General features: G+C 43.9%; 2 long non-coding RNA genes across 2 annotated transcripts; both read right to left on the bottom strand.

Moving 5' to 3' along the window:
- Positions 1-3,851: 3,851 nt before the first annotated feature.
- On the bottom strand, positions 3,852-4,453 carry LOC149649541 (uncharacterized). Its single transcript, XR_016371677.1, has 3 exons — positions 4,316-4,453; positions 4,104-4,226; positions 3,852-4,029 (listed from the first exon to the last, which is right to left on the bottom strand). It is a non-coding gene; the product is annotated as an uncharacterized LOC149649541 (long non-coding RNA).
- Positions 4,454-6,477: 2,024 nt separating this feature from the next.
- Positions 6,478-11,541, bottom strand: LOC149649540 (uncharacterized). The gene is made up of 2 exons (XR_016371731.1): positions 10,569-11,541; positions 6,478-7,855 (listed from the first exon to the last, which is right to left on the bottom strand). It is a non-coding gene; the product is annotated as an uncharacterized LOC149649540 (long non-coding RNA).
- Positions 11,542-26,923: the final 15,382 nt, after the last annotated feature.

The raw sequence follows: 26,923 nt of genomic DNA, 5'->3' as shown, positions 1-26,923 counted from the left end.
TACGTGTAGTTTTATGGTAGTTTTCATCACGAAATCCCCCAAAAATGATAAATGTAGTTATAAAATGTTTTCGGGGAATGGAATTGTGCTCGAAAACCCGAGATAAGTAAATTTTTAAAATTATTGAGAGGGAATAATTTGACTACCAGTAAATTTAGTTTATTCAATGGAATAGGGTGACGGAACATTAGTTTCATAAAGGGGCTGTCCGACGCCCTCTAGTTTTTTACCCACCCGCCATGTTAAGCTCTACGAGGAAGATCGTCCTTTGTCCCACTGTCTGAACAGCATACTTTTAATATCTGGTCCTTCAGTCACTTGCTTAACTCTCTTCTTATCGATACTTTTTAGGTCTTGGTTAAATCCAAGACGTTTTGATTAATATCTGCGACTTCGGTCTTAATTTCCATTAATTTTGTGTAGACACGTTGGTGATTTTATATTGATTATTTCAACGCTTATTTCTGGCCGTAGAATAGCGAGCTAACAGTTCTGACCCTGAAACGTCACACCCTTCTATCTCTTACTGGAGTTTCATCCCCCTAACGGTTGGAAACAGTATTCTACGCGCAAAAATGCCAACCAGATAGGGGCTGCGTGTCGTAAGACTATCTCTTCCCCCTAGCCAGTTGTTAGCTCCCTATAGGAAGTAGTTCATCATTCAATTGAAAATTGTTGAGAGATCGGAGCTATGGAAACGTCACATCAATATTTTTAGTCTAAATTGTATGACCTGAGCTGACAAAGATTGTAGTATCACACTATTGAGAGCTTTCAGATGGAATAGTAGTACGTCACACCCTCCCAAATCTTACCGCGGTTCTGGTAGCCATATTGGGTGGTCTCAGCTTCATCCCTGCTTTAAACCCACCAATATGGCAGCGTAAATTACATCACGAGACTCGGCTCCCCCTCCAACTGAAAGCTCTCTATTTGAGGTGGACCTAGACCAGATGCTCTATTACATATTTTTGAGCCCCATTTCCAATGTCATTGTTTGAACAAGATCTTATTCAAAATGGATAATTTCTTCTAACCTTGACAGGAAATGAAACATATGAAGCCTAATTGGGAGATTTTTAATTGGGTGAATTGGAAACGAGCAATCAGTTATTGGGCGTAATGAAGTTTTGGGAATAGTGCTGAAATTAATTTGGGTGAAAGAGGTGATCTTAAGGTAGTCTAGCTTGTATTTTAAACAAAATCAAAATTCACTTGTAAAAATCAAATGCCTTCGGAAATAACAAATAGCTGTGGATATAGAGCTAAATCTGGGCAAACTATTTGAAAGTTATTATAATTACATAGTATTAAAAATAGACCCAACCAACAAATAAACAAGTTGGCTTAGTCTAAGGGGGTTGGGGATCTAAGGGATAGGATCAGGTGACTAACAAAGTTGACTGTAGTACCATCTGTCGTTAAGCAACGAAAATAAATCTAATATTTATCTGATTGGATTAGAGTCTGACTCTTGGGGTAAAACAGGTTCTGCGCATGTCAAAATCAAGCCAATCAGGTTATCCCTTTCTCGCCTCAAAACCTGAGAACGAGATCTGAGCCGTTATAAAAATTCAAAAGATTTGTTGGTTGGGTCTATTGCATAATGGGTTCATTGGAAAATGTGTAGACCTTTGAAACTATCCGTAAATTTGTGTAGACATGAAATTATTCGTATTTTAAAGATATACAACATTTTATTGATAAAGACTGATACGGAACCGATTATGAAGCATTTTCACTCGTCTTAGGTTTATTTTTAGTTTTGGTTAGCTTTTAGCCCACACTATTGGGACTCGCTTCGTAAGAACATGAAACATTTTACTTGTCTCCATCTGTTCTCTTCTTCAAAATTTTACTGTTTGATATTGAAAATTTTTTATATATTGCTACAGAATTTTAGGTTGCTAACAGCAATTATTTTGGTTGGGTTTACGAATTATTATGGGGAGGCTAAGTTTGGAATTTGGGGGGCTATAGCCCCCCCAAAAAAGGCCTAGCGACGCCACTGTCAGAAGTGAGATGAGACTAGTAGTGAAGGGCTCTAGCACTGGCAATAGGTCCTCGCACTAGTGAACAAATTTGAGGATTTAATGCCGCTTCAATCGCGTTTCAACTAGAGAGAAAAAAAAACTGGTCGGGTTCCAAAAAAATTTCTTACCCCCTTCCCCTCAACCAAAAGCGGCGGAACACGGACGCTTGAATCTAGTTCGGCCCTCTACCGCCGCAAGCCACCCACGTTTTGGAGGGAAAATTCTGTAACCGCCACCAAAGGGCCAGCCTTTTGTGTCTTATCAAGAATAGAGTGGGATATAGACCGAGTTGGGAAAGGTGAAGCCCCGCCCATTGACATGCGCGTTAACCACTCGATGTTTTACTTCCAACAGTAACAGGTAGATGGCGGGAAAATTTGGTCTTTGGCGCGAAATTTAAAATACTTCGTTTTTAGAACATTGGTGTTACAAAAGACATTGTTGGTTGAAATTGTAATAAAAAACTGAAAATTGGTGTTATTTTATAGATTGTGAAAAATATTGCCTCCATTTTTTAAACACAACTTATACATGGTTTATTACTAAAGAATAAAGTTGAATATATTCAAGTTCATGAGTTTTTCTTTATTCAATTTAAAGTCAAAGGAGTAGGTTGAATTTAAATTTTCAATTTAAAATTTACTATGACTTGTAAATGCGCGTTCCCGCCATGCACAAACACAGAAAAGGATGTTTATTTATTTTATTTTCCAAATCATCGTGACGTTAGACAACAATGGTTTAACTTTATCGGTAGAAATAGCAATGATGCCTTAAGTGGAAAATATCGGCACTTGCGTCTTTGTAAGGTAATGTCTTGTTTTATTAATGAATGAATAATAGTTATCTAATAACCACTTTGTTCGAAGGTTCATTTTTCTCCTAATTGCTTTGGCACAAATGGTAGAAAACTCCCAAATGCAGTTCCTACAATTGGAGCACCAAACCCAATTCAAAAAGAAGTATCCATGTCTGAGAGGAATAAAAGAAAAAACACCGGAAATGATATGGTAAATTTAGATTTAATAACATCGCAATATTGTTTGGTATCAGGGATGTTTTAGTTATTTTTTGCAATTAATCCCAGGACGAGATGGTAAGACTTTCTAAAGTGCGGCGTTTGGAATCAATTGATGTGGCCAAAAATGTAAATAATCACGATTATGAAACAGATTGAATGTATGTTAAACCTTTTGACGTTGGTCTAAACTTTGCATTAATATGTTAAAGGCGTCTGTTGACAATTCACGAAAGTGCCACATCGAAACACATACAGAAACGTTTTCTGATGAGTCAAAGAATGTCTCTGAAAACCTGAAAATAATTATAAAAGATTTGAAGACTTCAATAGCGGAATTGTCACAGAAGAATACAGACCTTGAAAAACAGCACGCTAAACTGCTTTCGGAACACGAAAGATCGAGGTACCAATTAGAGAAAGTAATGACGGCCTTTGGCAAACTCTTCACTGCGGATCAAATAAATCACGTTGTAGAACAGCGCAAACGATGCAAACAGTGGTCTCCTCAAGCCATACAATCGTCGTTACAACTTCTATACAATATTGGTACAAAAGGGTACAATTTCTTACTTGAGCAAGGCCATCCACTTCCAACAACAAGGTGCCTAAATCAACATCTAGAGACGCTTCAATTTCCGCCAGGTATTCAAAGTGCCACGCTGCGCCTGCTGCAAAAACAATCACCCAAAATGACAAAGATAGAAGAAAGTGTTATACTCTTGGTTGACCGAAATGCAAATTAAGCGGTCATACGAACTGTATTGGGACATTCAACATTGTCCAACCATGCAGTCGCTACCCAGGGATTAGTGGTAATGGTTCGTTCTGCTTGCTCCAAATGGAAATACATTCTTGGGTGGCATTTGGTTGGCAACAGTATAGACAGCGGTGATCTGAAGAATTTCATGACGGACTGTATAAAATGCCTTCATGACATTGGATTTAACGTTGTGTCGATAGTAAGTGACATAGGCCCTAAAAATATGGCTATGTATCGTGACCTAGGAATTAAGGTGTCATGTTATGAAAAGAAACACCAATTTACACACCCGTGCAATCCAGAGAACAAGATTTTTGTAGTACCAGATCCACCTCATGTTTTGAAAAGTGTTCGAAATTCTATTCTGGTCAATGTCTCGGAGCTGCCAGAGCAATGTGTTGCGAAATATAATCTTCCTTGCAAGAATGTTGACATTAAGTACTTGAAGCACCTCATACACTTTCAGGCAACTTCAGAACTGAAATTAGCGCCTAAACTTACCCCAACACATGTTAATCCAACACATTATCAGAAGATGAGAGTGCCTCTTGCGCATCAACTATTAAGTGCCGATACAGCTGCTGCGGTGGAAACCGCTGTTCACATTGGACATATTGAAAAGGAGGCCTTAACAACTGCTTGGTTTTGTCGGCTTATGCATAACTGGTTTCAAATAATGAATGGTCGTTGTAAAGGCAAATCCTTAAAAGCAAGCAACATTGAATATTTACGTAAAGTGGTAGTTCTTTTTGAAGGAATGAAAATTGCTAAAGCATGGAAGTAAATTCAGACTGGTGTTATAATGGCCTCACTGTCAATCATAGAATTGAATACCTACCTTTGTCAAAGGGGTTTCAAGTTTGTCATGGCTGGGCGTTTCAATCAAAATGCACTAGAAAGTTTATTCTCGTGTGTTCGCGCTAGGGGTAACAAATTTCCATCAGGAAGAGAATTTCGGCATCGTTTAAAGATTTTCCTTGTGAAGCAAGCCCAAAGGTTTGTGCCTGATCTAAATGTTGAAAAGATCCTGAATGATTTGGTAATATTATTAGCATCATCAAAGGAAAGTGCTGCTATCGTGTTGCTTATCTAACTCTATAGTTATAACATTTTTCTTTTTTCCTTTTTCAGAACCACATTAAGACGGAGGTGGAAGAAATAGCATATACTGCTCCAAGCACGTCTGTAAGTTTAACTTGCTCATATTGTAAAGAACATAGTCATTATCTCTGTTACCTTTCTTTCTATTTAGCATGGCCTGTTAAACGAGCCACTACATTCTAGTGAACGTGAAAATCAGGTGCTTCAAGATTCGCCAGCCTTGGAGATGGCTCAAGTGACTGAGCATGGTCAAATCATGGATATCATGCCATTAAATCGAGACCAATCTGTTAAGTGACATATCATATACTATTATAAAATGCTAACCTTCACATTTCCATAGATATGTTTAGAAAAACCGGCCTCTGACATTCTTCGAACTCAAGTGGAAGACATATTTGGTACAGAGGCCGTTTAAAGCTTTATGGAAGAACAAAATAGTTCTGGCCACAAGCAAGTAAGGAGTTCTGATTCATGCTGTGATAATTTAGAAGACTTGGTTGAATTCCTTGGACTTGCAGGCTTAGCACAAAAAGAACTGAAAATTACTAAAGTGGAGAGCATAGACCCAAAGGAAAAGGCAATAAGTTGACAATTTACCATATAGCAGGATATATTTGTTTTAAACTCCAGAAACAAATTTGCGATTCCTGCTATAAAGTAATTTCACATGAAAATAAAACGTACGAATTGCCTTCATCATCAGTTCTAACACAGCACAAGGTTTTTGGTAACCTCAAACATCCTTCATCGAGACTCTTAGACTTCGTTAGCCTGTCTGAACAATTCCTGGACACAGTTCTACAAAACATTACAAGCATTAAATCTCCACTTGAAGAATTAAGTTCTTTCATAACTAGAATTCTCCACAATCAATTGGAGGTTGAGCTAAGTTGTTGCAATGTCGAGCTAAAAATTGTAAACTTGTTTGTAAGGCTGAGAATGCACATTAGAAACAAATTATTTGCCTTTAAAATGAAAAAAGATGTTCTACATAACACCAGATCATCAGCTCTGTATTATGCATATAATAAAAGTCATGTAATGCACTTCGTGCGTGACATGCCACTATTGCCCCAATTCTATAGTACATTTGCAATTTTGCATTATAAAGGAAATTGTCACTCTCCACTAAGCCTTGGTGTTTAGCAGATATTTTTAGTAGTTTTCTCCGCTCACTTATAAAACTGAACCGAAATTTTTAATAAATATGGCATAAAACTTTAAAAAGAAGTACTATTCCGATGTATTAAGAGTTTTTATCTGATATAAGAAAGAAAATTAGGTGTCTAAAGCGCCTCCGTTCCACAAATTACGCCTCGGAAAAGAATGGGTAAGACCGGTAAGCGCGCGATTTTGCCCTTTCAATCGGTTCGAAAGAGGGCACTCTCTGATTGGTCAGCAGTCCATGTTTAAAATATTTGAAAATCTACCAAATTCGGCGTCTTTTTGCTTTGCGCCATCTATCGGATGGTGCAAAGGTTTAGTCCGACTATATTTTACGGCTGGGCGCGCCTTTTTCCCCCATTTCCCCCCTCTTTTTCCCGTGCGGAATTCAGAAATTTTTAAAAAGTACTCAGTATCACACTTAGGTGGCTCTGCAACGTGAAAGAATTTTATTTATTTATGAAATTATTTTCCTCCTCGACCGGGTTTCGATCCCGCACCATCCACAGAGCTCTCACTCCACGGATTGACGCCTTTACGCTCTCGGCCGTCTTGTCATATTACAAGCTCGAGTTATGTTGTTTAAACCTAGCATCTCTCTCACGTCGGCAGCCGGCGCGTTCCTCTCGCGTCTTGCTTAGTTGGGGCAGGGAGGAGGGAACTTTGTTCGAGGCGGCGTCGCGGCGAGTCTCGCGTCTCCATGGTAGCGCGCCTATACAATGCCGAGAATTGAAATCTCTTGGCGGGAAATTCGCGAATGGTAGATAGGCAGTTTAAAACGGGTAGCGCTACAATTATAAAATACGTCGCGTTTTTAGCATTAGAAGGTTTACAAAATAATTTTAGGAATTGTACTCGTCGGAAAGTCTGAAATATAATAAAAACTAAACACATTTTTAAAGAAAGAGATATTTGATTTGTAAACCAATAGAAATTAATACCGTAGTCTCTGGAGAGTGTATCAGGGAAACCTCTGTAACTAAGCAAGTTTATGATATTACCATCTCTGTAAGTGTTCGAATTAAATAAATATATATTTATATTGTAAGTTAACTAAATTAACTTGCAAGTGCTTCTAGACAGACACATTTTTGAGGCTAACCATACCTGTACATTTAATTTGGGAATTTAGGTTTTGGGATTAGATAAGCTAAAGTCTAAAAACTTATTTTTTCTCTTTAAGCGCGTTACAATTTTGGACAAACAAAAACGATAATTTGATGTTTAATTTTAGTATTGGCATTCGCAATAAAATCTTTCTATTAACGTTTGATTACTCAAATAATCCTAATAATAAATTTTACGAAGCACAAGCACTTTCTAAGGTTCTTTTCACTTTTCAGTAACAAATTTTGACAATGAAAAATTATCATTTCAAGTTTAAATTTGCCTAAAAACGATAATGATAATTTATTTAATTAACTCTTAATTGGATTCTTTTCAGTTACATATTTGCCAAAGACAAAATATCGTTTCAAGTTTAAATTTACCTATAAACGTTAATGATAATTTATTTAATAACTTCTTAATTTTAACTAATAAGAGTAATCAATTACTAATCATCACTTATGATCACTAACTTTAAGCATAGCCCACTCGATCACGCGCGTCACGACGCAAGCTGCTCGCGCTATAGAAGCCCCTTCAAACGGCCAAAAAGTGCAACTTTTGGATTCTTGGCGGGAAATTCGAAGTCTGCGAAAATTAACATTACGTTCTATGGGAGGAGGTCGGTTTTTTGGCCAGATCCTTTGTCCTATTGATCGAAATGACCTGAAATTTTAATGAGACGTGTGTTTCGACTTGTTTTATTATTCTAAAAAGGATTCAAGCTTCTAGAGTGGATAGTTTTTTTATAAAAATTATTTTCAAAATCAAAATGATGGGTTCAGTGCTAAAACTGATTATATCTTCAGATCTACTGGTCTAAATGTCCTGAAATTTTAATAAAAGGTGTGTTACAATCTATTCTATTATATTAAAAAGGATTCAAGCTTCTAGAGTGGATAACTATTTTAATAAAACTTGATTTCCAATGTCATAATTGTAAATTAAGTACTTAATGCACAATATCTTTGTATCTAATGGCCCAAATGTCCAGCAAAATAATTAGAGGTGTGTTACAATCGATTATATTATATTGAAAAGGATTCAAGCTTTTGAAGTCGATAGATTTTTTAATTAAAATTAATTTCCTATGTCACAATTGTAAATTCAGTACTTACAATACTTACAGAAGTTTATAATCATTCCGTTCTGGTACTTACAATTGTTTTCCACATTAAAAAACCAACCCCATTATATTCGTCCAAAACTTGCCTTTTAGGGGGTAAACCTAGACCTCTTGCACCAATTTTCTGAGATTTGTAAACGTGCAGAGGGGCAGATGTCACGAAAACCCTTGTGGTGATGCCCAGTTTACACAACCATTTTTGAAAGTTATCCTTACTTGTTGGGCGAGGTATTTAAAAAATCAATCAATTAAAATATAAAGTTTATCGTCAAAATAAGAAATGATAGGATCTTCAAGAAAAGTTGACTAATCCTAAAACAAAGCTTCAAAACTAAAATCAAGCACCACGCAAGAAGCATCAAAATGTCATTGAACATGCAGAGGATCGCTTTTTCCGACCGACCTTTTTCAGTTAGTTTCTTAATCATGATTTTTCTATGTTTAATTCTTTGTTTTTGTAAAATGTGTGATATTTTCAATACATTTGAACTAAAATTGCGTTTACATAATAAAGTTCTTTTGGCAGAAACACAAGGGTTCTTCTGAACTTTCCCAAAATAGGTGTTTTTTAGGCTTTAGGGCCTATGATTTTGTTTAATTATAAGATTTTTAGAGTAATGTTAAGAAACACCTTTAATCTAGGAAAGGGAGAGAAAGTACTAAATTTTTTTTATAAAGCAAATTAGTTATGAATTTTTTTAACCAGTTTTAGATATAATCGATTGTAACACACCTCTAATTAAATTTTCTGGACATTTGGGCCATTAGATTTAAAAGATATTGTGCATTAAGTACTGAATTTACAATTATGAAATTGAAAATTAAGTTTTATTAAAATAATTAACAAACATAGAAGCTTGAATCCTTTTTAATATAATAGAATAGATTGTAACACACCTCTCATTAAAATTTCAGGACATTTGGACCAGTAGATCCGAAGATATAGTCAGTTTTAGCACTGAACCCATCATTTTGATTTTGAAAATAATTTTTATAAAAAAAAACTATCCACTCTAGAAGCTTGAATCCTTTTTAGAATAATAAAACACGTCGAACCTCACGTCTCATAAAAATTTCAGGTCATTTGGATCAATAGGACAGAGGATCTGGCCAAAAAACCGACCTCCTCCCATAGAACGTAATGTTAATTTTCGCAGACTTGGATTTTTTTTTCAAAAGTCGCGCTTATACATGTAAACTGAATTGTTTGATCGGGCTTCTATAGCGCGAGCAGCTTGCGTCGTGACGCGCGTGATCGAGTGGGCTATGCTTTAAGAAAAAAAGTTCAATATTATTTTTATAAACGTAATCAAAATAAGCATTGTTAACATGATAATTCAAAACCTAATACTACAAGTCTACAACTTCACATTAAGTAATGAGTTTAGAAATAAATGTACATGTTTCTCTCACCAGAAGGAAAGCCATTATCTAGACATCAAGAAACAATATCAATATCATCATCCCATTCGTAAACGCAACAGTTATGAACCAAATTTCAAAATTTGCAAAAAAATATCTTCGAACTCACTTCCTTGCCATACCTTGCTGATTGCAGACGCTTTTCTATGCCTAGCAGCCTACCGGCGTTTCCCTATTGTAGCGTCATCTACGTACACTACTATTTTAGCAATTTGGAAGAAATAATTATTCATTGTTAACTATCTATTAAATTTAGTTTTTTAATTGTAAATTTTATGTATGAGCAAAACAGTTTAAAATTACTTTGGCATATGTATTAAAATTAGGCCGACATGATGGCGCTAAATAGAGCCTAGATCTGACTTAGATAACCATCCTTCATTCCGACTCTCAGAGCATTCCACCCCCATTTTTCCTTATAACTACACCCCCAGTTCAAAGAATTCGATTTACATGTATAAGCGCGACCTTTGAAGAAAATTCGAAGGAACCGAAAATTAACATTAAGTTTTATGGGAGGAGGTAGATATTTTTGCCAGATCCTTTCTTTGACCTATTGATTCAAATGACCTTTAATTGTAGTGAGACGTGTGTTTCAATGTGTTTTATTATACTGAGAAAGATTAAAGAAAGGCCAAACTGATGATATCTTCGGATCTACTGATCCAAATGTCCTGAAATTTCACCCTGAGGTGTGTTACAATCTATTCTATTACATTAAATGGGATAAATATTTGAATAAAAATGAATTTCTAATGTAAAAATTGTAAATTCAGTATTTCTAATGTGAAAATTGTAAATTCAGTATTTAATCCACAATTTAGTACTTACAACCATTTTCCAAGAAAGAAACCCATCCCCATCCTTGTCCAAAACAGGCCTTTTAGAGAGTAATAGATTATAAAACCAAGACCTCTTGAACCAATATTCTTAGATTTGTAAACGTGCCGAGGGGCAGGTCTCGCGAAACCTGATCAGTTGAATAACACATATAATGAGAACGTTCTGCGTTCGTTACCAAATGATACTGATAAAAAATTATTGCATTAAAATGTAAGGTCTCCCTCGCAAGAAGCTTCAGAATGTCATCGAAAAAGTAGAGTACCGCTGAGAGGAAGCTTTTTTCTTCTTGGACCTGCTTGACAACTAAGTATAATTTAAAACTATATCTCAAGTAAATCCTGGTTTTTTTACCAACAGTAACTGATATTGTGATACTTTTCCCCCACCCTTTCAGTTAGTTTCTTAACATAGTAACGTTTACTTGGTAGAAACACAAGGGCTTTTCTGAACTTTCCCATTTAGATGTGTTGTAAGCTTTATGGCCTGTAATTTGGTTTAGTTACAGGATTTTTAGTGCCATGTGTAAGCGATATGTTTAATCTTGGAAAGGGCCTGAAAGTACTAAATTTATCATTTTGACAAAACTAATTAATTTGAAAGTTTTTAACCATTTTTAGATATAATAGATAGTAGCACATCTCTCATTAAAGTTTCATTACATTTGGACCATTAGACCTAAATATATTGTGGATTGAATACTGAATTTACAATTTTGGCATTGGATATTATTTATCAACAAGAGAAAAAAAAATGATACTTGAACTTCATATCACATTATTTGTGTTTTTGCTTTTGCGCTTCGAGTTGCAAAACTATTGGCCCAACCCTTGCTGGCAGGCTGGCTGGGTGCCTTTCCGCCCTTTTTCGCGCGCGGAATTAGATTTAAATTTATTAATAGCATTTAGAACCATACTTATGTGGCTTTGCAACGTCAACGTATTTTATTTATTTAAGAAACTATTAAGATCAGACGTTAAGTGACCCGTTACCAGTCTATAGTGGCGTACCACAGGGAAGCGTTTTGGGTCCTCTTTTATTCTTGGTATACATTAACGACATACCAGAACGGCTACAATCTGAATGTCGTTTGTTTGCTGATGATCTTAAACTATTCCGCGTCATCAATTCTTATTCCGACGTTAAAACTCTTCTGGATGATTTGAAGACTCTTGAGGCTTGGTCGTATGCAAACGCACTTTCATTCAATGATTCAAAATCGGTTGTTCAGAGTATTCAAGCCAAGAAAATTCAGCCTACCTCGCCATCTCCGTATTTTCTTGTGGGCAAAAACATCAGACGTGTTACCGAACACAGCGACTTGGGTACAATTATAACGGCTAACCTTGACCAACACTCCCATGTCTCTCCCACGGTGACCCGTGCGAATTGCCTCTTGGCCCTAATTAAACATAACCTTTCTGGCCAGTCCCTAACTACTTTGACCTCAATCTACACGACCTTTATTCGACCATTACTGGAATCAGCCTCTTGCCTATGGAACCCCTATCGTGTTCGGGACATAACCCTCCTGGAGGATGTTCAAGCCCGGGCTTCAAAGATCTCGTATTTGCTGAAAGCCTTTAGGCGAGAAGACAGACTGAGGTCCCTAAACTGGCAATCTCGGATCGCCAACACCCACTACGCCTGCCACCGGATAGCCAGCACCCTATGCGCCTGCCACCGGATAGCCAGCACCCTATGCGCCTGCCACCGGATCGCCAGCACCCTATGCGCCTGCCACCGGATCGCCAACACCCTATGCGCCTGCCACCGGATCGCCAACACCCACTCCGCCTGTCACCGGATCGCCAACACCCACTCCGCCTGCCACCGGATCGCCAACATCCACTACGCCTGCCACCGGATCGCCAACACCCACTACGCCTGCCACCGGATCGCCAACACCCACTACGCCTGCCACCGGATCGCCAACACCCACTACGCCTGCCACCGGATCGCCAACACCCACTCCGCCTTCCACCGGATCGCCAACACCCACTCCGCCTGCCACCGGATCGCCAACACCCACTACGCCTGCCACCGGATCGCCAACACCCACTACGCCTGCCACCGGATCGCCAACACCCACTACGCCTGCCACCGGATCGCCAACACCCACTACGCCTGCCACCGGATCGCCAACACCCACTACGCCTGCCACCGGATAGCCAGCACCCTATGCGCCTGCCACCGGATAGCCAGCACCCTATGCGCCTGCCACCGGATCGCCAGCACCCTATGCGCCTGCCACCGGATCGCCAACACCCTATGCGCCTGCCACCGGATCGCCAACACCCACTCCGCCTGTCACCGGATCGCCAACACCCACTCCGCCTGCCACCGGATCGCCAACATCCACTACGCCTGCCACCGGATCGCCAACACCCACTACGCCTGCCACCGGATAGCCAACACCCACTACGCCTGCCACCGGATCGCCAACACCCACTACGCCTGCCACCGGATAGCCAGCACCCTATGCGCCTGCCACCGGATAGCCAGCACCCTATGCGCCTGCCACCGGATCGCCAGCACCCTATGCGCCTGCCACCGGATCGCCAGCACCCTATGCGCCTGCCACCGGATCGCCAACACCCTATGCGCCTGCCACCGGATCGCCAACACCCACTCCGCCTGCCACCGGATCGCCAACACCCACTCCGCCTGTCACCGGATCGCCAACACCCACTCCGCCTGCCACCGGATCGCCAACACCCACTACGCCTGCCACCGGATCGCCAACACCCACTACGCCTGCCACCGGATAGCCAAAACCCACTCCGCCTGCCACCGGATAGCCAACACCCACTCCGCCTGCCACCGGATAGCCAAAACCCACTCCGCCTGCCACCGGATAGCCAACACCCACTCCGCCTGCCACCGGATCGCCAACACCCACTACGCCTGCCACCGGATCGCCAACACCCACTACGCCTGCCACCGGATCGCCAACACCCACTACGCCTGCCACCGGATCGCCAACACCCACTCCGCCTGCCACCGGATCGCCAACACCCACTACGCCTGCCACCGGATCGCCAACACCCACTACGCCTGCCACCGGATCGCCAACACCCACTACGCCTGCCACCGGATCGCCAACACCCACTACGCCTGCCACCGGATCGCCAACACCCACTACGCCTGCCACCGGATAGCCAGCACCCTATGCGCCTGCCACCGGATAGCCAGCACCCTATGCGCCTGCCACCGGATCGCCAGCACCCTATGCGCCTGCCACCGGATCGCCAGCACCCTATGCGCCTGCCACCGGATCGCCAGCACCCACTACGCCTGCCACCGGATCGCCAACACCCACTCCGCCTGCCACCGGATCGCCAACACCCACTCCGCCTGCCACCGGATCGGCAACACCCACTACGCCTGCCACCGGATCGCCAACACCCACTACGCCTGCCACCGGATCGCCAACACCCACTACGCCTGCCACCGGATCGCCAACACCCACTACGCCTGCCACCGGATCGCCAACACCCACTACGCCTGCCACCGGATCGCCAACACCCACTCCGCCTGTCACCGGATCGCCAACACCCACTCCGCCTGCCACCGGATCGCCAACACCCACTACGCCTGCCACCGGATCGCCAACACCCACTACGCCTGCCACCGGATAGCCAGCACCCTATGCGCCTGCCACCGGATCGCCAGCACCCTATGCGCCTGCCACCGGATCGCCAACACCCACTCCGCCTGCCACCGGATCGCCAAAACCCACTCCGCCTGCCACCGGATCGCCAACACCCACTCCGCCTGTCACCGGATCGCCAACACCCACTCCGCCTGCCACCGGATCGCCAACACCCACTACGCCTGCCACCGGATCGCCAACACCCACTACGCCTGCCACCGGATAGCCAAAACCCACTCCGCCTGCCACCGGATAGCCAACACCCACTCCGCCTGCCACCGGATAGCCAAAACCCACTCCGCCTGCCACCGGATAGCCAACACCCACTCCGCCTGCCACCGGATCGCCAACACCCACTACGCCTGCCACCGGATCGCCAACACCCACTACGCCTGCCACCGGATCGCCAACACCCACTACGCCTGCCACCGGATCGCCAACACCCACTCCGCCTTCCACCGGATCGCCAACACCCACTCCGCCTGCCACCGGATCGCCAACACCCACTACGCCTGCCACCGGATCGCCAACACCCACTACGCCTGCCACCGGATCGCCAACACCCACTACGCCTGCCACCGGATCGCCAACACCCACTACGCCTGCCACCGGATAGCCAGCACCCTATGCGCCTGCCACCGGATAGCCAGCACCCTATGCGCCTGCCACCGGATCGCCAGCACCCTATGCGCCTGCCACCGGATCGCCAACACCCTATGCGCCTGCCACCGGATCGCCAACACCCACTCCGCCTGTCACCGGATCGCCAACACCCACTCCGCCTGCCACCGGATCGCCAACATCCACTACGCCTGCCACCGGATCGCCAACACCCACTACGCCTGCCACCGGATAGCCAACACCCACTACGCCTGCCACCGGATAGCCAACACCCACTACGCCTGCCACCGGATCGCCAACATCCACTACGCCTGCCACCGGATAGCCAGCACCCTATGCGCCTGCCACCGGATAGCCAGCACCCTATGCGCCTGCCACCGGATCGCCAGCACCCTATGCGCCTGCCACCGGATCGCCAGCACCCTATGCGCCTGCCACCGGATCGCCAGCACCCTATGCGCCTGCCACCGGATCGCCAACACCCTATGCGCCTGCCACCGGATCGCCAACACCCACTCCGCCTGCCACCGGATCGCCAACACCCACTCCGCCTGTCACCGGATCGCCAACACCCACTCCGCCTGCCACCGGATCGCCAACACCCACTACGCCTGCCACCGGATCGCCAACACCCACTACGCCTGCCACCGGATAGCCAAAACCCACTCCGCCTGCCACCGGATAGCCAACACCCACTCCGCCTGCCACCGGATAGCCAAAACCCACTCCGCCTGCCACCGGATAGCCAACACCCACTCCGCCTGCCACCGGATCGCCAACACCCACTACGCCTGCCACCGGATCGCCAACACCCACTACGCCTGCCACCGGATCGCCAACACCCACTACGCCTGCCACCGGATCGCCAACACCCACTCCGCCTTCCACCGGATCGCCAACACCCACTCCGCCTGCCACCGGATCGCCAACACCCACTACGCCTGCCACCGGATCGCCAACACCCACTACGCCTGCCACCGGATCGCCAACACCCACTACGCCTGCCACCGGATAGCCAGCACCCTAAGCGCCTGCCACCGGATAGCCAGCACCCTATGCGCCTGCCACCGGATCGCCAGCACCCTATGCGCCTGCCACCGGATCGCCAACACCCTATGCGCCTGCCACCGGATCGCCAACACCCACTCCGCCTGTCACCGGATCGCCAACACCCACTCCGCCTGCCACCGGATCGCCAACACCCACTACGCCTGCCACCAGATCGCCAACACCCACTACGCCTGCCACCGGATAGCCAGCACCCTATGCGCCTGCCACCGGATCGCCAGCACCCTATGCGCCTGCCACCGGATCGCCAACACCCACTCCGCCTGCCACCGGATCGCCAACACCCACTCCGCCTGCCACCGGATCGCCAACACCCACTCCGCCTGCCACCGGATCGCCAACACCCACTCCGCCTGCCACCGGATCGGCAACACCCACTACGCCTGCCACCGGATCGCCAACACCCACTACGCCTGCCACCGGATCGCCAACACCCACTACGCCTGCCACCGGATAGCCAGCACCCTATGCGCCTGCCACCGGATCGCCAACACCCACTCCGCCTGCCACCGGATCGCCAACACCCACTCCGCCTGCCACCGGATCGCCAACACCCACTCCGCCTGCCACCGGATCGCCAACACCCACTCCGCCTGCCACCGGATCGCCAACACCCACTCCGCCTGCCACCGGATCGCCAACACCCACTACGCCTGCCACCGGATCGCCAACACCCACTACGCCTGCCACCGGATAGCCAGCACCCTATGCGCCTGCCACCGGATAGCCAACACCCACTACGCCTGCCACCGGATGGCCAAAACCCACTCCGCCTGCCACCGGATAGCCAACACCCACTCCGCCTGCCACCGGATAGCCAAAACCCACTCCGCCTGCCACCGGATAGCCAACACCCACTCCGCCTGCCACCGGATCGCCAACACCCACTACGCCTGCCACCGGATCGCCAACACCCACTCCGCCTGCCACCGGATCGCCAACACCGGATCGGCAACACCCACTACGCCTGCCACCGGATAGCCAGCACCCTATGCGCCTGCCACCGGATAGCCAGCACCCTCTCCTCCTGCCACCGGATAGCCAACACCCACTACGCCTGCCACCGGATAGCCAATACCCACTACGCCTGCCACCGGATAGCCAACACCCACTCCGCCTGCCACCGGATAGCCAAAACCCACTCCGCCTGCCACCGAATAGCCAACACCCACTCCGCCTGCCACCGGATCGCCAACACCCACTACGCCTGCCACCGGATCGCCAACACCCACTACGCCTGCCACCGGATCGCCAACACCCACTACGCCTGCCACCGGATCGCCAACACCCACTACGCCTGCCACCGGATCGCCAACAACCCACTACGCCTGCCACCGGATCGCCAACACCCACTCCGCCTGCCACCGGATCGCCAACACCCACTCCGCCTGCCACCGGATCGCCAACACCCACTCCGCCTGCCACCGGATCGCCAACACCCACTACGCCTGCCACCGGATCGCCAACACCCACTACGCCTGCCACCGGATCGCCAACACCCACTACGCCTGCCACCGGATCGCCAACACCCACTACGCCTGCCACCGGATAGCCAGCACCCTATGCGCCTGCCACCGGATAGCCAGCACCCTATGCGCCTGCCACCGGATCGCCAGCACCCTATGCGCCTGCCACCGGATCGCCAACACCCTATGCGCCTGCCACCGGATCGCCAACACCCACTCCGCCTGCCACCGGATCGCCAACACCCACTCCGCCTGTCACCGGATCGCCAACACCCACTCCGCCTGCCACCGGATCGCCAACACCCACTACGCCTGCCACCGGATCGCCAACACCCACTACGCCTGCCACCGGATAGCCAGCACCCTATGCGCCTGCCACCGGATAGCCAGCACCCTATGCGCCTGCCACCGGATCGCCAGCACCCTATGCGCCTGCCACCGGATCGCCAACACCCACTCCGCCTGCCACCGGATCGCCAACACCCACTCCGCCTGCCACCGGATCGCCAACACCCACTCCGCCTGCCACCGGATCGCCAACACCCACTCCGCCTGCCACCGGATCGGCAACACCCACTACGCCTGCCACCGGATCGCCAACACCCACTACGCCTGCCACCGGATAGCCAGCACCCTATGCGCCTGCCACCGGATAGCCAGCACCCTCTCCTCCTGCCACCGGATAGCCAGCACCCTCTCCTCCTGCCACCGGATCGCCAACACCCACTCCGCCTGCCACCGGATCGCCAACACCCACTACGCCTGCCACCGGATCGCCAACACCCACTACGCCTGCCACCGGATAGCCAGCACCCTATGCGCCTGCCACCGGATAGCCAGCACCCTCTCCTCCTGCCACCGGATCGCCAACACCCACTACGCCTGCCACCGGATAGCCAGCACCCTCTCTGCCTGCCACCGGATAGCCAGCACCCTATGCGCCTGCGACCGGATAGCCAGCACCCTCTTCGTCTGCCACCGGATTGCCAGCACCCTATGCGCCTGCCACCGGATCGCCAACACCCACTCCGCCTGCCACCTGATCGCCAACATCCACTACGCCTGCCACCGGATCGCCAACACCCACTACGCCTGCCACCGGATAGCCAGCACCCTCTCCTCCTGCCACCGGATCGCCAACACCCACTACGCCTGCCACCGGATAGCCAGCACCCTCTCTGCCTGCCACCGGATAGCCACCACCCACTTCGCCTCCCACCGGATCGCCAACATCCACCCCGCCTGCCACTGGATAGCCAGCACCCTCTCTAGAATTTTGATAGAGGAGGTCAGGTATATGGGTCTGAATGTCTTCGCCTCTAAGGTCATCTTTATTCATAACCCTGGTTATGAATAAAGATGACCTTAGAGCTTTTCCATTCACAAGGCATACAAAGTCTATAGATCTTGCATAACGGAGAGATGATGTAGTCTAAGCCCGCCTGCAAAAGCAGGCAGGGACATTGGAGACTTTCTTACAGAAGGTCCGCCAGGAGTCCTTCTTAGCAGCTCTAAAAGCCCTGTTGTAGGTATTAAGGGACTGCCTATATCCAGTCCAGTCACCCGTGCCCTTGGCTTTGTTAAAGAGCCTGCGCGTATTTCCGAAGCCGGCTGAGATCCGCGTTCCACCAAGGGACAAGCCTCGAGCAGTTAACGGTCTTAAGTGGGCAGTTACGGTGAAACGACTCAATGATGGAGCACTGTAAGTCACCAGCAGCCCTACCAAGACCCTTAGGTGAAGTAAGTTTAGGGGTGTGACCATCTCCGTAGCGTAGGATTAGGTCTTTCCTATAGCCGGCCCAATTGGTCCGTTTTGGATTGCGTATCTCCGTCCCCAACGGGACAGAAGTAGTCGCGACATTGAAGCAGATGTGCCTATGATCCGAAAGAGACGGCTAATTAGAGACATGCCAGTTAGACACGGAAGACGCGAGGTTTTCTGTGACTAGCGTGAGATCAATTACCTCCCATCTATTAGAAGTAACAAAAGAAGGTTCATTGTTTTGATTGAGAATATAGAGTTTACAACCAACTAAATATTCAAGTAGATCATTACCTCTCCTGTTGCAGTCAGAACTGCCCCACGTGATGTGATGAGCATTGGCGTCCCAGCCAATGATTAGTTTGTCCCCTCTCTTCTCGCATTGATTGACCAAATTGATCACCTCAATTGTCGGGAGTGAGTCCGCATCATGGGCAAAGTATGCAGAGTAACCAGGACACCGCAGTCTTGAAGGGCCCAACGTCAACGCCTGGACTGATCGAAGTAAATGGCTCTTATAAAACCCGGCACGAAACTCTACCCGGAGATGACAAAGATATGCAATATTTCTTCTCTCCCGTGAATAATTTGATGGACTTAATGACGTTGGAAAAAGATGTAGGATAATTTCTTTAAAATCTAATATACAGGGTGGAAACCTTTGTCAGTCTAGATACTATTCCCAAAGAATTGGTGTCATCAGAAGGGGATAATAGAAGAAAAATGACACTTTGTATACTCTTAATACTTTAGTCATGAAACATGATTCTTCCCGGCATCATGACACCATTTCTGTTTGCTCTACCGCTCATCAAACTTCAGATGGGAATCGCACCGTGGTAGGGTCAATTCTATAACTGTTAAGTCTAAGCAATCAACCCAGAAACCTTGATTGTCTTGACGTGGGACAAAATCCACCAGCGCATACGCCTTGGCAAATAGTTAAGCAGCGCTAATAGAATTATGATGAGCTAGGAACTTTTTATCACGTATGTGTTTCGGTTTAGTAGCTTTGTGCACTCCAAATGTTTTAGCTGACTCCATTTTCACTCAACGCAACTAGGCGGACTTTGTGGGAGGAGCTATCTAGACTAATCATTATGTACGACGAATTTTACCTCTTGAATAATATATCTCGGTACGTGTTATACCTTGCCCCCTGACCTTGATACCAACCAATGAAATCACAGTTAGAAAGATGCAATCAGAATTAGCAGGCGTCACATGACGTGTACTAAGTTCTCAAGCCCGGTATACCCACAAAATTAACATACGATGCATGGGGACATGATGTATTCCTGTTTTAACCAATAGGATTTCACTTTATCCATATTTTCACCCCCATAGGCCAGCGACTATTTCGAACAATTTCGTGACGTTCCTTGCTTTTCAATTATACCGGCCAATTTGCACGTTAAATCAAGAGGCACCATTACGCTGCAATCAAATAATCCTCGGCACCCTCAAGTAATTCAATCCAATTATTTAAAAGAACCCATTGACTTGAAGGTTCTCGCAGCAGGTAAGATACGTGGAAACGCGAGTCAAAAAGTTTAAATATTTGTCGCGCCGTGGCGCTAGAGGTTCTGCCATAAAAAAACCACGCGTCGTATCTCCAATCCAGTCCAACTCTGTTTAATGGTCCTGTACTTCTTTAGGGATGATAAAGGGTCACGAATTTACGCAAATGCCAGCGTTTGAGAAATACAAGCCAGAACTAATCGGTCCAGTGCCCGGTTGTGAAGAATTTGAGCTTGCCCCTGAGGAGTATTTTGGGTGCATCTCCAGACTGCCAAACTTCCCAACCCTTTTGGGGTTTAAAACTGAAAGTTCATATGACAAAATAAATAAGACAACTGTTGTAGCAAAATCTTCAATTTAATATGGTAGCGTTTTATATAAAAATATCACGAACAATCAAATTTTATTTTTTTGAAAAAATTGAAATTAAAAACAAACTAAAGGCAATTTAAAGAAACTATAACAAGTTGACCAAATGTTGTAGAGCTACAATAGGGCTAGAAAACTCTGGTCGGTGAATTTGACTCATTATGGATTTTCTTCGTCTCATTTTGGTTTTCTTTTCTGCGCATGAGCAGCCTGTGTGGTTGTCCATAATCCCTTTACAGGCTTTCAATTTGAATGAGGATTTGCGGGAAACGGTTTCTAGCAGTTTCCGAATGGTTTTCTCAGTATGCGAATGAGCTTTCAGTTCCTAATCAGGATCATTTACATTTAAATTTAATTATTATAAGATAGGCAAGTTTGAAGGAGCATTATAATTTAATTGTCCGTTTTTGTAAACTGCTATTTGTTACTATTATGGCCAATTTCGATGGCGATTTACCATTATCGCCAATTTTGGTCGCAATTACAATCATCGCAAAAAAATCGATCGCCAATTACGATTATCGCAAAAAATCGATCGCCAATTACGATTATCGCAAAATTTCAATCAAGATTACGATTCGAAACTTACCTCGAGCCTTTGATGATTATCATTACAAAGCAGGAACTTAGACAATGGTCGCAATTTTATTTTGAAACTTCTTCATAAAGTCGTTAGTTATGTCATCATAATGCTGAAAAAACAGAGTAAAGTACACTTGAATTAACACATCGGCTTTGAAACATTTTTTAAGGAAGTCAAAGATGACTAGAAATCAAACTTTTGTAGCCAAAGAATTTTAATTTCAAGAGAGCTTAGTTACGAATAGTTTAATATTCATGTAATTCCTAAGATCAAATTTATTATATTCTTAAACCTTGCATAAACTGTAGTTCAATCATGACTAATGTTTGAGGCGAGTTATATTTAGTTTTTGCCACAGTATTGAAAGGATTTACGAAAAAGAAATGTTCGTGTTTAGTTGACATCATTGTGAAAACTTCATGCGTTTAATTCTTAACGGTTTTAGATTGGTGGTCTGATCTAAGCTGCATGATATACTCAAGGCGCCAGTGCTTCCATATTTTCTCAATCGTTAGTTCACGATATTTGAATCTTTTGTCAGTTTTTGTCGCGAGGTTGGTACACTTTCATTTATTTTAAAAGTTAACGGTGACAGTGAATTTAATCGAAGCCCAACAAGGAATTCAGCGGGCGTGAGGGGAATTGGTTCATTTTGGTCATTGTAATTATAGGTGATAGGTCGACTATTTATTAGCGCTTCGGATTCTATAAGTACAGTCTCTTTTTTCTCGGTCATGGACTGCTTGAACTATTCTGAAATACACGCTGAAATATTTCCCAATTCATTTCTAGGCGTAGACATCTGTGTACATTTACTTTCACACATTGCGATGTTGTTTAGGGCAGAGGAGACCTCGTAGATTGTATAGATTGTATATTCAATAAAGAAATCATTGAATGAGTTTTTATCATTCCTATATTGTAAGGGTACATTTCTCAGTTAGAATAAAAGAAACGAGACACCCTCGGTTTTATTCATTCCGTATGATGGATTTGAAGTTAAAGCACGTTTTCACGTCGATCGTGGTAGGTGTCACTCAAGTTGGTAAATCCTACTTCGTAGCCAATCTTATTAAACATAATGTGAAATGTATATCCCCACCCCCTGAACGAATTATTTGGTGTTATACCGAATATCAAGAAAAGTTGTTTTCTTCGGTGTTGGAAGCTGTGCGTTTCGTGGAATTCCACGAGGGTTTGTTAGACGATAGCATCCTCGACTCTCGAGTCCGAAATCTTCATATTTTGGACGACCTTTTAACAGAGATATTAAATAATAAAAAAAAAACCAATTTGTTCATTCGAGGTTCCCACCATAGAAATACGGCAGTTATAGTTTTGATGTAGAATCTTTATTATTCTGAAAAGGAGATAAGAACTATAAACTTAAACTCGTGTTATTTATTTTGTTTGACAATCCACGTGACCGAACTTCAATCCTGAACCTCGCGAAACAGATATCTCCTTCAAACACTAAATACGTTGTTGACGCTTATCGACAGGCCATCTCCCAGAAATTTGGCTATTTATTTAGACTTAAAACCCAATACATCAGACGATCGAAGACTGTGAACGGGTATTATACCTGGAAAGGAAGCAGTCGTATATTTACCCAAATAAAAACCCGTATCTAATATGCATACCACCAAAAACATAAACAGGAAAATAAATTTCTTGAAGTTTCTCAGTAGTTGTAACGTTAAACAGAGGAAGGCCATTTTGAAATTGGCAACGAAAGACGAGATTTTAAGCCTTACAGAAGTTTGTATAAATTTGCTGGGTGGAAACATTGAACTGACACTGTCCGAACGGAAGCGCTTGAAGAAGCATTCTAAAACTATTCGAGGCGTCTCAGGAAAAATCCCACTCACACAAAAAAAGAAGCTCTTAGTTCCGGAACGGGACATTTGGGCGCCGACAATTAGACGCCGGTCATTTAGGCACCGCCACATAGGCGCCGGGACAGTTGGGCGCCGCGACAATTTGGCACCGAGACATTTAGGCTCCGCGACAATTTGGCACCGAGACATTTAGGCGCCGCGACATTGCCGTAAAATTTTCGCGAAAGATTTGAGATATTTAATAAAGGAACATGACAAGAACTTTTAGGCTTATATTCTTTCTATTCAACTGACATCAGAGTTCAACGATGTTTTTTTATCTTCATTGACTTCCCAAAAAAATATGCCTTTTCCAAGATATTGTTGTTTATCTTTATTGACTTCCCAAAATAATATGCCTTTTCCAAAATATTGTTGTTTATCTTCTTTGACTTCCCAAAATAATATGCCTTTCCAAACTATTGTTGTTTATCTTCATTGAATTTCGCAAAATAATATGCCTTTTCCAAATTATTGTTTATCTTTTTGACTTCCCAAAAATAATATGCCTTTTCCAAGATATTGTTTATCTTCATTGACTTCCCAAAATAATATGCCTTTTCCAAAATATTGTTGTTTATCTCCATTGACTTCCCAAAATAATATGCCTTTTCCAAAATATTGTTGTTTATCTCCATTGACTTCCCAAAATAATATGCCTTTTCCAAATTATTGTTTATCTTCTTTGACTTCCCAAAATAATATGCCTTTTCCAAGATATTGTTGTTTATCTTCATTGAATTCCCAAAATAATATGCCTTTACCAAAATATTGTTGTTTATCTTCATTGAATTCGCAAAATAATATGCCTTTTCCAAATTATGGTTTATCTTCTTTGACTTCCCAAAATAATATGCCTTTTCCAAAATATTGTTGTTTCTCTTCATTGACTTCCCAAAATAATATGCCTTTTCCAAATTATTGTTGTTTATCTTCTTTGACTTCCCAAAATAATATGCCTTTCCAAACTATTGTTGTTTATCTTCATTGAATTTCGCAAAATAATATGCCTTTTCCAAATTATTGTTTATCTTTTTGACTTCCCAAAAATAATATGCCTTTTCCAAGATATTGTTTATCCTCATTGACTTCCCAAAATAATATGCCTTTTCCAAAATATTGTTGTTTATCTCCATTGACTTCCCAAAATAATATGCCTTTTCCAAAATATTGTTGTTTATCTCCATTGACTTCCCAAAATAATATGCCTTTTCCAAATTATTGTTTATCTTCTTTGACTTCCCAAAATAATATGCCTTTTCCAAGATATTGTTGTTTATCTTCATTGAATTCCCAAAATAATATGCCTTTACCAAAATATTGTTGTTTATCTTCATTGAATTCGCAAAATAATATGCCTTTTCCAAATTATGGTTTATCTTCTTTGACTTCCCAAAATAATATGCCTTTTCCAAAATATTGTTGTTTATCTTCATTGACTTCCCAAAATAATATGCCTTTTCCAAATTATTGTTGTTTATCTTCTTTGACTTCCCAAAATAATATGCCTTTTCTAAATTATTGTTTATCTTCTTTGACTTCCCAAAATAATATGCCTTTTCAAAGATATTGTTTTTTATCTTCATTGACTTCCCAAAATAATATGCCTTTTCCTAAATATTGATGTTTATCTTCTTTGACTTCCCAAAACAATATGCCTTTTCCAAATTATTGTTTATCTTCTTTGACTTCCCAAAATAATATGCCTTTTCCAAAATATTGTTGTTTATCATCATTGACTTCCCAGAATAATATGCATTTTCCAAAATATTGTTGTTTATCTTCATTGAATTCCCAAAATAATATGCCTTTTCCAAATTATTGTTTATCTTCTTTGACCGCTCTATGCATTGTAAAGGCGTTAGATAAGTGGCAATAAGTCGCAAGATGACTTGGTCCAATTTGCTAGCTGAACTTCCCAAAATAATATGTCTTTTCCAAATTATTGTTGTTTATTTTTATTGACTTCCCAACTTGGGTTTGGTTAGGTTATGTTTTTTTTATTATTTTAGGATTGTTTTGTAGAAACAAGTAAGTTTTCGAGTCCTTTAATGGGGATTGCGAACATATATAGTCATGCAGTGACGCACAGGGACAATACACGGGTTGCCAAATTGAGAGTTCATTACGGATTTTTGAACAAATAATTGAAAAACTATTGGCACGTAAATGTCTCGACGCCTAAATGTCGCGGCGCCTAAATGTCGCGGCGCCTAAATTTCACGGCACCTAATTGTCTCGGCGGCTAAATGGCGGCGTCTAAATAACCAGCGCCTAAGTGGCGGCTCCCAACTGTCACGGACCACTTAGTTCAACGTGGGGGATTTTTACCGCTTCTTCTTGCTCCGCTACTCTCAGTGTTAGCTTCTGTTACTGGAGCAGCAATTAGTCGAGCCATTTAAAAAAATGGTACTAGTTTCAGAAGACGTGCTTAAAAGGTTAAAAATGCACACCCCTGATATTAAGCCTATAGAGGATTTCATACCTACACTCGATAAAGAAATGAAAAATATTTTGGATGATCCCAATTTATCACAGTCGGATAAATTAACACTATACAACCAAATCTTACAACGACACATCAATTCCACTCGAAAAGTGATGGGAAAATCCGACACAGAGAAATTAATCACAGATTCAATACTTAAGAAAAAGCATCGTGGATGAGTGAAATATCGGATGGAGTACCCTCTTCCCTCGTAAACGACGCTATTGGTCAATACAATTGGATCTCGAGGAAGCCGAGAATTACTTGGTCTGATTTAGGTGAAATGCAAATTGATGGAAATGTCATCTCGGGATCTAACGTTGTAGACTTGATGTACGATGCAGTTCGAAGAACGAAACCTATTACTAATCCTACAGGTTATGAAATATTCTATAGAACAATTCAATCTAACAATGTACCGAAAAGATGCATAAAAAACCCTGCTAGACTAAGCCTCATCAATTCAATTTTGTTAAACACACCACCCTCCAGTCCACGAACTTGGATTCATGTATAATTAATTATTTTGAAATAAAACATCGTCACCTAACCTCTGAATATTTAATTAGATCACACGCGTGACGATGGACGGATGCCCCGAAGTTATAGCGGTCACTAATTTAACAAGGCTTGTAACATCCTTTAATAACAATCCTAAATTTTTGACACTCCTATTAATTATCCTCATAATCCTTGCAATTAAGTTATTGCAGAAGTATATAATACTTCTCTTCGAGAGAAGTGTACCAGATAGCGGGGTAAGTGTAACGTCATTCTTCCCAACATCAGAGCATTTGGAGCAAGGTTACTAAACCAAATCACATACGTGATAAATAGTTCCCTCATCATTACTCGATTACGCTTAATTATTTGCCAAGGCACGCTTGTGAATTTTCGTCCCATGTCAAGATAAGGTTTGAGGGTTGATTGCTG

The sequence above is a fragment of the Phalangium opilio genome, unplaced genomic scaffold (assembly GCF_054372755.1).
Source record: "Phalangium opilio isolate 3A_F unplaced genomic scaffold, DU_Popi_V2 ptg000088l_1, whole genome shotgun sequence".
In the NCBI taxonomy this organism is placed as follows: domain Eukaryota; kingdom Metazoa; phylum Arthropoda; class Arachnida; order Opiliones; family Phalangiidae; genus Phalangium; species Phalangium opilio.
The sequence above is the reverse complement of the archived record's forward strand: the minus strand, read 5'-3'. Positions and strand labels throughout refer to the sequence as shown.